Source organism: Arachis ipaensis, chromosome B4 (genome assembly GCF_059453495.1).
Source record: "Arachis ipaensis isolate K30076 ecotype BB chromosome B4, ASM5945349v1, whole genome shotgun sequence".
Taxonomy (NCBI): Eukaryota; Viridiplantae; Streptophyta; class Magnoliopsida; order Fabales; family Fabaceae; genus Arachis; species Arachis ipaensis.
Genome location: NC_142439.1, coordinates 93,206,221 through 93,219,345, shown reverse-complemented (window position 1 = coordinate 93,219,345; position 13,125 = coordinate 93,206,221).

The window sequence follows — 13,125 nt, the reverse complement described above, 5'->3', positions numbered from 1 at the left end:
AGTGGGATCTCTTGTTTGCTCTATCCTTTTCTTAGTGATGGGCTTGTCCTCATCAATGAGGATGTCTTCTTCTATGTCAATTCCAGCTGAATTGCAAAGGTGACAAATAAGACGAGGGAAGGCTAACCTTGCCAAAGTAGAGGACTTGTTCGCCACCTTGTAGAGTTCTTGGGATATAACATCATGAATTTCTACTTCCTCTCTAGTCATGATGCTATGAATCATGATAGCTCGGTCTATAGTAACTTCAGACCGGTTGCTAGTGGGAATGATTGAGCGTTGGATGAACTCCAACCATCCCCTAGCTACGGGCTTGAGGTCATGCCTTCTTAGTTGAACTGGCTTTCATCTTGAATCTATCTTCCATTGAGTGCCCTCTTCACAAATGTCTATGAGGACTTGGTCCAACCTTTGATCAAAGTTGACCCTTCTAGTGTAGGGGTGTGCATCTCCTTGCATCATGGGCAAGTTGAATGCCAACCTTACATTTTTCGGACTGAAATCTAAGTATTTCCCCCGAACTATTTTAAGCCAATTCTTGGGGTCCGGGTTCACACTTTGATCATGGTTCTTGGTGATCCATGCATTAGCATAGAACTCTTGAACCATTAAGATTCTGACTTGTTGAATGGGGTTGTGAGAACTTCCCAACCTCTTCTTCGAATCTCATGTCGGATCTCCGGATATTCACCCTTTTTGAGTTTGAAAGGGTCCTCGGGGATCACTTTCTTCTTGGCCACGACTTCATAGAAGTGGTCTTGATGCACCTTTAAGATGAATCTCTCCATCTCCCATGACTCGGAAGTGGAAGCTTTTGCCTTCCCTTTCCTCTTTCTAGAGGTTTCTCCAGCCTTAGGTGCCATAAATGGTTATGGAAAAACAAAAAGAAACGCTTTTACCACACCAAACTTAGAAGATTTTCTCGTCCTCGAGCAAAAGTAGAAAGAAGAGAGTAGAAGAAGAAGAAATGGAGGAGATGGAGGTGGGTTGGTGTTTCGGCCAAGGGGGAGAAGTAGTGTTTATGTTGTGTGAAAATGAGGGAGTGAAGATGGGTTTATATAGGGGTGGAGAGAGGGTTAGGGTTCGGCCATATAGGGTGGGTTTGGGAGGGAAAGTGGTTTGAATTTGAATGGTGAGGTAGGTGGGGTTTTATGATGGATGGATGTGGATTGGTGAAGGGTTTATGGATAAGAGGGTAGGATTTGATAGGTGAGGGGTTTTCGGGGAAGAGGTATTGAGGTGATTGGTGAATGGGTGAAGAAGAGAGAGAGAGGTGGGGTAGGTGGAGATCCTGTGGGGTCCACAAATCCTGAGGTGTCAAGAAATTTTCATCCCTGCACCAAGTGGCATATAAAACGCCCTTTTCTGCCAATCCTGGCGTTAAACGCCAGCTCTGTGGCCCTATCTGGCGTTAAACGCCCAGAATGGTGCCAGACTGGGCGTTTAACGCCCATTCTGCTGCCCTTACTAGCGTTTAAACGCTAATAGGCTTCTCCTCCAGAGTGTGCTATTTTTCATTCGGTTTTTGCTTTTTCAGTTGTTTTTTTGACTTCACATGATCATCAACCTACAGAAAACCTAAAATAACAATAGAAAATAGAAATTTAACATAGATAAGTAAAAATTGGGTTGCCTCCCAACAAGCGCTTCTTTAATTTCAATAGCTTGACAGTGGGCTCTCATGGAGCCTCACAGATACTCAGAGCATGATGATGGCCTCTCAGCACCAAACTTAGAGTTTGGTTGTGGCCTCCCAACACCAAACTTAGAGTTTGAATGTGGGGATTTTGTTTGACTCTGCAGTGAGAGAAGCTTTTCATGCTTCCTCTCCATGGTTACAGAGGGAGATCCTTGAGCTTTATACACAAGGGAGTCCTCATTCACTTGAAGGACTAATTCTCCTCTGTCAACATCAATCACAGCTCTTGCTGTGGCTAGGAAGGGTCTGCCAAGGATGATGGATTCATCCATACACGTCCCAGTCTCTAGGATTATGAAATCATAAGGGATGTAATGGTCTTCAACCTTTACCAAGACATCCTCTACAAGCCCATAAGCTTGTTTTCTTGAATTGTCTGCCATCTTGATGAGCGGATAATTTATACGCTTTTTGACATTGTTTTTAGTATGTTCTTAGTAGGATCTAGTTACTTTTAGGGATGTTTTCATTAGTTTTTATGTTAAAATTCACATTTCTGGACTTTACTATGAGTTTGTGTGTTTTTCTGTGATTTCAGATATTTTCTGGCTGAAATTGAGGGACTTGAGCAGAAATCAGATTCAGAGGTTGAAGAAGGACTGCTGATGCTGTTGGATTCTGACCTCTCTGCACTCAAAGTGGATTTTCTGGAGCTACAGAACTCGAAATGGTGCGCTTCCAATTGCGTTGGAAAGTAGACATCCAGGGCTTTCCAGCAATATATAATAGTTCATACTTTGGCCAAGAATAGACGACGTAAACTGGTGTTCAACGCCAGCTTTCCACCCAAATCTGGCGTCCAGCGCCAGAAAAGGAGCCAAAACCAGAGTTGAACGCCCAAACTGGCACAAAAGCTGGCGTTCAACTCCAAGAAGGACCTCTACACGTGCAACACTCAAGCTCAGCCCAAGCACACACCAAGTGGGCCCCGGAAGTGGATTTATGCATCAATTACTTATTTCTGTAAACCCTAGTGACTAGTTTATTATAAATAGGACCTTTTGCTATTGTATTAGACATCCTGGATTGTATTATTGATCCTGTGATCACATTTTGGGGGTTGGCCTCTCGGCCATGCCTGGACCTTTCACTTATGTATTTTCAACGGTAGAGTTTCTACACTCCATAGATTAAGGTGTGGAGCTCTGCTGTTCCTCAAAGATTAATGCAAAGTACTACTGTTTTCTATTCAATTCATCTTGTTCCGCTTCTAAGATATTCATTCGTACTTCAATCTGAATGTGATGAACGTGACAATCATCATCATTCCCTATGAACGCGTGCCTGACAACCACTTCCGTTCTACCTTCGACTAAATGAGTATCTCTTAGATCTCTTAATCAGAATCTCCGTGGCGTAAGCTAGAATGATGGCGGCATTCAAGAGAATCCGGAAGGTCTAAACCTTGTCTGTGGTATTCCGAGTAGGATTCAATGATTGGATGACTGTGACGAGCTCCAAACTCGCGATTGCAGGGCGTTAGTGACAGACGCAAAAGGATAGTAAATCCTATTCCAGCATGATCGAGAACCGACAGATGAATAGCCGTGCCGTGACAGGGTGCGTTGACCATTTTCACTGAGAGGATAAGATGAAGCCATTGACAAGGGTGATGCCTCCAGACGATTAGCCGTGCCGTGACAGGGCATTGGATCATTTTCCCGAGAGATGACCGAAAGTAGCCGTTGACAATGGTGATGTATCACATAAAGCCAGCCATGGAAAGGAGTAAGACTGACTGGATGAAGATAGCAGGAAAGCAGAGGTTCAGAGGAACAAAAAGCATCTCCATTCGCTTATCTGAAATTCTCACCAATGAATTACATAAGTATCTCTATCCCTATTCTATTAATTATTATTCGAAAACCCATTACTGTTTGATATCCGCCTGACTGAGATTTGCAAGGTGACCATAGCTTGCTTCATACCAACAATCTCCGTGGGATTCGACCCTTACTCACGTAAGGTATTACTTGGACGACCCAGTGCACTTGCTGGTTAGTTACACGGAATTGTGAACCATGGTCTTGGCATCATGTTTTTGGCGCCATTTCCAGGGAAAGAAAGAGCAATGAATTTTACATAATTAAAGTGTAATCACGATTCCGCGTACCAAGTTTTTGGCGCCGTTGCCGGGGATTGTTCGAGTTTGGACAACTGACGGTTCATCTTGTTGCTCAGATTAGGTAATTTTCTTTTTGTTTTGTTTTCAAAAATTTTTCAAAAATCTTTCAAAAAAATTTTTCTTTTGTTTTCGAAAAAAAAATAATAAAAATAATGTTTTCAAAAATAAATTATTCTATGGCTTCAAAACATTCAAGAATGAATTCTAGAGTTTCATGGTAACATGTTGAATCCTATCTGGCTGAAAAGCCATACCCAAACTCCTTTAGGATTGGTCTTCAACTAATCACCTCAATGGATGTAAATCCATTCTAAAGCTTGACTGGCTATTAAGCCATGTCTAACCCTCAGATTGGAGCTTTAGACTAAAGAGTACAAGATTCCTAGAATTCATATGAAAAATTTTGAATCCTTATTTTTCTTTTTCAAAATGATTTTCAAAAAAAATTAAAAGAAAATACAAAAAAATTCATAAAATCATAAAAATCAAAAATATTTTGTGTTTCTTGTTTGAGTCTTGAGTCATGTTACAAGTTTGGTGTCAATTGCATGTGCATCTTGCATTTTTCAAAAATTTCATGCATTCATAGTGTTCTTCATGATCTTCAAGATTGTTCTTGGTAAGTCTTCTTGTTTGATCTTTGCATTTGCATCTTTTGTGTCTTTTTTTTGTTTTTCATATGCATTCTTGAATTCTTAGTGTCTAAGCATTAAAGAATTTTAAGTTTGGTGTCTTGCATGTTTTCCTTGCATTAAAAATTTTTCAAAAATATGTTCTTGGTGTTCATCTTGACATTCATAGTGTTCTTGGTGTTCATCTTGACATTCATAGCATTCTTGCATGCATTCATTGTTTTGATCCATAACTCTCATGCATTGCATCATTTTTCTTGTTTTTCTCTCTCATCATAAAAATTCAAAAATCAAAAAAAATATCTTTCCCTTTTTCTCTCTTAAAATTTCGAAAATTAGATTTGACTTTTTCAAAAATTTTTAAAATCTAGTTGTTTTTATGAGTCAAATCAAATTTTCAATTTAAAAATCTCATCTTTTTCAAAATCTTTTTCAAAAATCAAATCTTTTTCATTTTTCTTAGTTATTTTCGAAAATTTTAAAAATATTTTCAAAAATCTTTTTCTTAGTTTTATATCAAATTTTCGAAAATAACAATAACAATTAATGTTTTGATTCAAAAAATTTCAAGTTTGTTACTTACTTGTTAAGAAAGATTGAAACTTTAAGTTCTAGAATCATATCTTGTGATTTCTTGTGAATCAAGTCATTAATTGTGATTTTAAAAATCAAATCTTTTTCAAAACTAATTTCAATCATATATTTTCAAAAATATCTTCTTATCTTATCTTTTTCAAAAATTTGATTTCAAAATATCTTTTCTAACTTCTTATCTTCTTATCTTTTCAAAATTAATTTTCAAAATTGTTTCAACTAACTAACTAACTTCTTGTTTGTTTCTTACCTTTTTCAAAACTACCTAACTAACTCTCTCTCTCTAATTTTCGAAAATATCTCCCTCTTTTTCAAAATTTCTTTTTAATTAACTAATTATTTCAAATTTTAAATCTTAATTTTCGAAAATTACTAACTTTTTCAAAAAAACTATTTTCGAAAATCACTAACTCTTTTTTTCAAAAATAATTTTTGAAAATTCTCTTCTCTCTCATCTCCTTCTATTTGTTTATTCATCTACTAACATCTCTCCCTCACTCAAAAAAAAAAAAAAAGAGGATCTCTATTATTATTATTTTTCTGTGCCCTCTTCTTTGTCATATGAGCAGGAGCAAGGACAAGAATATTCTTGTTGAAGCAGATCCAGAACCTGAAAGGACTCTGAAGAGGAAACTAAGAGAAGCTGAATTACAACAAACCAGCAAGCACCTGTCAGAAATTATCAAACAGGAAAAGAAGATGGCAGCTGAAAATAATAATAATGAAAGGAGAATGCTTGGTGACTTTACTGCACCTAATTCCAATTTACATGGAAGAAGCATCTCCATTCCTGCCATTGGAGCAAACAACTTTGAGCTAAAACCTCAATTAGTTTCTCTGATGCAGCAGAACTACAAGTTTCATGGACTTCCATCTGAAGATCCTTTTCAGTTCTTAACTGAATTCTTGCAGATATGTGATACTGTTAAGACTAAATGGAGTAGATCCTGAAGTCTACAGGCTCATGCTTTTCCCCTTTGCCGTAAGAGACAGAGCTAGATTATGGTTGGATTCTCAACCCAAGGACAGCCTGAACTCTTGGGATAAGCTGGTCACGGCTTTCTTAGCCAAGTACTTTCCTCCTTAAAAGCTGAGCAAGCTTAGAGCTGCTGTTCAAACCTTCAGACAGAAAGAAGGTGAATCCCTCTATGAAGCTTGGAAAAGATACAAACAGTTGACCAAAAAGTGTCCTTCTGACATGCTTTCAGAATGGACCATCCTGGATATATTCTATGATGGTTTATCTGAGCTATCAAAGATGTCACTGGACACTTCTGCAGGTGGATCCATTCACCTAAAGAAAATGCTTGCAGAAGCTCAAGAACTCATTGACATGGTTGCTAATAACCAGTTCATGTACACTTCTGAAAGGAATCCTGTGAGCAATGGGACGCCTATGAAGAAGGGAGTTCTTGAAGTTGATACTCTGAATGCCATATTGGCTCAGAATAAAATATTGACTCAGCAAGTCAATATGATCTCTCAGAGTCTGCATGGAATGCAAGCTGCATCCAACAGTACTCAAGAGGCATCTTCTGAAGAAGAAGCTTATGATCCTGAAAACCCTGCAATAGCAGAGGTAAATTACTTAGGTGAACCTTATGGAAACACCTATAACTCATCATGGAGAAATCATCCAAATTTCTCAGGGAAGGATCAAAAGCCTCAACAAGGCTTTAATAATGGTGGAAGAAACAGGTTTAGCAATAATAAACCTTTTCCATCATCCACTCAGCAACAGACAGAGAACTCTGGACAAAACACTGCTAATTTGGCAAACTTAGTCTCTGATCTGTCTAAGGCCACTGTAAGTTTCATGAATGAAACAAGATCTTCCATTAGAAATCTGGAAGCACAAGTGGGCCAGCTGAGTAAAAGGATCACTGAAATCCCTCCTAGTACTCTCCCAAGCAATACAGAAGAGAATCCAAAAGGAGAGTGCAAGGCCATTGACATAAGCATCATGGCCGAACCTGTGAGGAGAGGAGAGGACGTGAATCCCAAGGAGGAAGACCTCCTGGGATGTCCAGTGATCAATAAGGAGCTTCCCTCTGAGGAACCAAAGGACACTGAGGCTCATCTAGAGACCATAGAGATTCCATTGAACCTCCTTATGCCCTTCATGAGCTCTGATGAGTATTCCTCTTCTGAAGAGAATGAGGATGTTACTGAAGAGCAAACTGCCAAGTTTCTTGGTGCAATCATGAAGCTGAATGCCAAATTATTTGGCATTGATGCTTGGGAAGTTGAACCTCCCTTGTTCATCAATGAACTAAGTGATCTGGATCAACTGACATTGCCTCAGAAGAGATAGGATCCTGGAAAGTTCATAATACCTTGTACTATAGGCACCATGATCTTTAAGGCTCTGTGTGACCTTGGTTCAGGGATAAACCTCATGCCCCTCTCTGTAATAGAGAAACTGGGAATCTATGGGGTGCAAGCTGCTAAAATCTCATTAGAGATGGCAGACAGTTCAAGGAAACAGGCTTATGGACAAGTAGAGGACGTGTTAGTAAAGGTTGAAAGCCTTTACATCCCTGCTGATTTCATAGTCCTGGATACTGGAAAGGAAGAGGATGAATCCATCATCCTAGGAAGACCTTTCCTGGCCACAGCAAGAGCTGTGATTGATGTTGACAGAGGTGAAATAGTCCTTCAATGGAATGAGAACTCCCTTGTGTTTAAAACTCAAGGATCTCCCTCCGCAACCATGGAGAGGAAGCAGAAAAAGCTTCTCTCAAAGCAGAGTCAACCAGAGCCCCCACAGTCAAACTCTAAGTTTGGTGTTGGGAGGCCACAACCAAACTCTAAGTTTGGTGTTGAACTCCCATATCCAAACTCTAAGTTTGGTGTTGGAGAGTCTCAACAAAGTTCTGCACATCTGTGAGGCTCCATGAGAGCCCACTGTCAAGCTATTGACATTAAAGAAGCACTTGTTGGGAGGCAACCCAATTTTTATTTATCTAACTATATTTTCCTTAGTTATATGACTTTGTAAGTTTATGATCATGTGGAGTCACAAAATAAATATAAAAATTGAAAACGGAATCAAAAACAGCAGAAGAAAAATCACACCCTGGAGGAGCATCTGTCTTGCGTTCAACGCCAGAACAGAGCATGGTGCTGGCGCTGAACGCCCAAAATGGGCAGCTTCTGGGCACTGAACGCCAGAATAGGCATGGTTCTGGCGTTCAATGCCAGAAATGGCACACAAATGGGCGTTGAACACCCAAAATGGCCACCAACCTGGCGCTGAACACCCAGAGTTGTGTGCAAAGGCATTTTTACATGCCTAATGGGTGTAGGGATGTAAATCCTTGAACACCTCAGGATCTGTGGACCCCATAGGATCCACTCAGGATCTGTGGACCCCACAGGATCCACTCAAGATCTGTGGACCCCACAGGATCCCCACCTACCTCCACTCACTTCTTCTCACCACTTTCTTTCACACAACCCCATAAACACTCTTCCCCAAAAACCTTTCACCAATCACCTCAAACTCTCTTCCCCATCACCTCTTCACCACTCACATCCATCCACTCTTCCCCATAAACCTACCTCATAAACTCCACCTACCTTCAAAAATTCAAAACCAATTTCCCACCCAAACCCACCCATATGGCCGAACCTTAACCCCCCTCCCTTCCCTATATAAAGCCCTCCATTCTTCGTCAAATTCACACAACACACCCCTCTACACCCTTCTTGGCCGAAACACTCCCCACTCTCCCTCTCCTCCATTTCTTCTTCTTCTTCATCTATTCTTTCTTTTATTGCTCGAGGGCGAGCAAAATTCTAAGTTTGGTGTGGTAAAAGCATAAGCTTTTTGTTTTTCCATTAACATTGATGGCACCTAAGACCGGAGAATCCTCTAGAAAGGGGAAAGGAAAGACAAAAGCTTCCACCTCCGAGTCATGGGAGATGGAAAGATTCATCTCCAAAGCCCATCAAGACCACTTCTATGATGTTGTGGCCAAGAAGAAGGTGATCCCCGAGGTCCCTTTCAAACTCAAAAGAAATGAGTATCCGGAGATCCAACATGAAATTCAAAGAAGAGGTTGGGAAGTTCTAACAAATCCCATCCAACAAGTCGGCATCCTAATGGTTCAAGAGTTCTATGCTAATGCATGGATCACCAAGAACCATGATCAAAGTAAGAACCCGGATCCAAAGAACTATGTTACAATGGTTTGGGGGAAATACATAGATTTTAGTCCGGAGAATGTGAGGTTGGCGTTTAACTTGCCCATGATGCAAGGAAATGAATGCCCCTACACTAGAAGGGTCAACTTTAATCAAAGGTTGGACCAAGTCCTTATGGACATATGTGTAGAAGGAGCTCAATGGAAGATTGACCCCAAAGGCAAGCCGGTTCAACTAAGAAGATTGGACCTCAAGCCTATAGCTAGAGGATGGTTGGAGCTCATTCAATGCTCAATCATTCCCACTAGCAACCGGTCTGAAGTTACTATAGACCGGGCCATCATGATCCATAGCATCATGATTGGAGAAGAGGTGGAAGTTCATGAGATTATACCTCAAGAACTCTACAAGGTGGCTGACAAGTCCTCCACTATGGCAAGGTTAGCCTTTCCTCACCTCATTTTCCACCTATGCAATTCGGCTGGGATTGACATAGAGGGAGATATCCTCATTAAAGAGGACAAGCCCATTACTAAAAAAAAGATGGAGCAAGCAAGAGAGCCCATTCATGGAGCTCAAGAGGCGTATGAAGCTCATCACCATGAGATCCCGGAGATGCCTCAAATGCACTTTTCTCCACAAAACTATTGGGAGCAAATCAACACCTCCCTAGGAGAATTGAGTTCCAATATGGGACAACTAAGGGTGGAACATCAAGAGCACTCCATCATGCTTCATGAAATAAGAGAAGATCAAAAAGCAATGAGGGAGGAGCAACAAAGACAAGGAAGAGACATAGAAGAGCTCAAGGACATCATTGGTTCCTCAAGAAGGAAATGCCACCATCACTAAGGTGGATTCATTCCTTGTTCTTATTTCTTCTGTTTTTCGTTTTCTATGTTATGTGTTTGTCCATGTTTGTGTCTTCATTACATGATCATTAGTAGTTAGTAACTTTGTCTTAAAGTTATGAATGTCCTATGAATCCATCACCTCTCTTAAAATAAAAACTATTTTAATTCAAAAGAACAAGAAGTACATGAGTTTCGAATTTATCCTTCAACTTAGCTTAATTATATTGATGTGGTGACAATGCTTCTTGTTTTCTGAATGTATGCTTGAACAGTGCATATGTCTTTTGAAGTTGTTGTTTAAAAATGTTAAATATATTGGCTCTTGAAAGAATGATGACTAGGAGACATGTTAATTGATAATCTGAAAAATCATAAAAATGATTCTTGAAGCAAGAAAAAGCAGCAAAGAACAAGGCTTGCAGAAAAAAAAAATAGGCGAAAAAAAAAATAATAGAAAGAAAAGCAAGCAGAAAAAGCCAAAAGCTCTTAAAACCAAGAGGCAAGAGCAAAAAGCCAATAACCCTTAAAACCAAAAGGCAAGGGCAATAAAAAGGATCCCAAGGCTTTGAGCATCAGTGGATAGGAGGGCCTAAAGGAATAAAATCCTAGTCTAAGCGGCTAAACCAAGCTGTCCCTAACCATGTGCTTGTGGTGTGTAGGTGTCAAGTGAAAACTTGAGACTGAGCGGTTAAAGTCAAGGTCCAAAGCAAAAAAAGAGTGTGCTTAAGAACCCTGGACACCTCTAATTGGGGACTTTAGCAAAGCTGAGTCACAATCTGAAAAGGTTCACCCAATTATGTGTCTGTGGCATTTATGTATCCAGTGGTAATATTGGAAAACAAAGTGCTTAGGGCCACGGCCAAGACTCATAAAATAGCTGTGTTCAAGAATCATCATACTGAACTAGGAGAATCAATAACACTATCTGAACTCTGAGTTCCTATAGATGCCAATCATTCTGAACCTCAATGGATAAAGTGAGATGCCAAAACTATTCAAGAGGCAAAAAGCTATAAGTCCCGCTCATATAATTGAAGCTATGTTTCATTGATAGTTTGGAATTTATAGTATATTCTCTTCTTTTTATCCTATTTGGTTTTCAGTTGCTTGGGGACAAGCAACAATTTAAGTTTGGTGTTGTGATGAGCGGATAATTTATACGCTTTTTGACATTATTTTTAGTATGTTCTTAGTAGGATCTAGTTACTTTTAGGGATGTTTTCATTAGTTTTTATGTTAAAATTCACATTTCTGGACTTTACTATGAGTTTGTGTGTTTTCCAGTGATTTCAGGTATTTTCTAGCTGAAATTGAGGGACTTGAGCAGAAATCAGATTCAGAGGTTGAAGAAGGACTGCTGATGCTGTTGGATTCTGACCTCCCTGCACTCAAAGTGGATTTTCTGGAGCTACAGAACTCAAAATGGCGCGCTTCCAATTGCGTTAGAAAGTAGACATCCAGGGCTTTCCAGCAATATATATTAGTTCATACTTTGGCCAAGAATAGACGACGTAAATTGGCGTTCAACGCCAGCTTTCCACCCAAATCTGGCATCCAGCGCCAGAAAAGGAGCCAAAACCAGAGTTGAACGCCCAAACTGGCACAAAAGCTGGCGTTCAACTCCAAGAAGGACCTCTACACGTGCAACACTCAAGCTCAGCCCAAGCACACACCAAGTGGGCCCCGGAAGTGGATTTATGCATCAATTACTTATTTCTGTAAACCCTAGTGACTAGTTTATTATAAATAGGACCTTTTGCTATTGTATTAGACATCCTGGATTGTATTATTGATCCTGTGATCACATTTTGGGGGCTGGACTCTCGGCCATGCCTGGACCTTTCACTTATGTATTTTCAACGGTAGAGTTTCTACACTCCATAGATTAAGGTGTGGAGCTCTGCTGTTCCTCAAAGATTAATGCAAAGTACTACTGTTTTCTATTCAATTCATCTTGTTCCGCTTCTAAGATATTCATTCGTACTTCAATCTGAATGTGATGAACGTGACAATCATCATCATTCCCTATGAACGCATGCCTGACAACCACTTCCGTTCTACCTTCGACTAAATGAGTATCTCTTAGATCTCTTAATCAGAATCTTCGTGGCGTAAGCTAGAATGATGGCAGCATTCAAGAGAATCCAGAAGGTCTAAACCTTGTCTATGGTATTCCGAGTAGGATTCAATGATTGGATGACTGTGACGAGCTCCAAACTCACGATTGCAGGGCGTTAGTGACAGACGCAAAAGGATAGTAAATCCTATTCCAGCATAATCGAGAACCGATAGATGAATAGCCGTGCCGTGACAGGGTGCGTTGACCATTTTCACTGAGAGGATAAGATGAAGCCATTGACAAGGGTGATGCCTCCAGACGATTAGCCGTGCCATGACAGGGCATTGGATCATTTTCCCGAGAGATGACCGAAAGTAGCCGTTGACAATGGTGATGTATCACATAAAGCCAGCCATGGAAAGGAGTAAGACTGACTGGATGAAGATAGCAGGAAAGCAGAGGTTCAGAGGAACGAAAAGCATCTCCATTCGCTTATCTGAAATTCTCACCAATGAATTACATAAGTATCTCTATCCCTATTCTATTAATTATTATTCGAAAACCCATTACTGTTTGATATCCGCCTGACTGAGATTTGCAAAGTGACCATAGCTTGCTTCATACCAACAATCTCCGTGGGATTCGACCCTTACTCACGTAAGGTATTACTTGGACGACCCAGTGCACTTGCTGGTTAGTTACACGGAGTTGTGAACCATGGTCTTGGCATCATGTTTTTGGCGCCATTTCCAGGGAAAAAAAGAGCAATGAATTTTACATAATTAAAGTGTAATCACGATTCCGCGTACCACATCTCTAATGAGATTCTTGCAGCTTGAACCTCAAAAATTCCTAGTTTCTCCATTACAGAGAGAGGCATGAGGTTTATGCTTGATCCTAGGTCACACAGAGCCTTTTCAAAGGTCATGGTGCCTATGGTACAAGGTATTGAGAACTTTCCAGGATCTTGTCTCTTCAGAGATAATCTCTGCCTAGTCAAGTCATACAGTTCT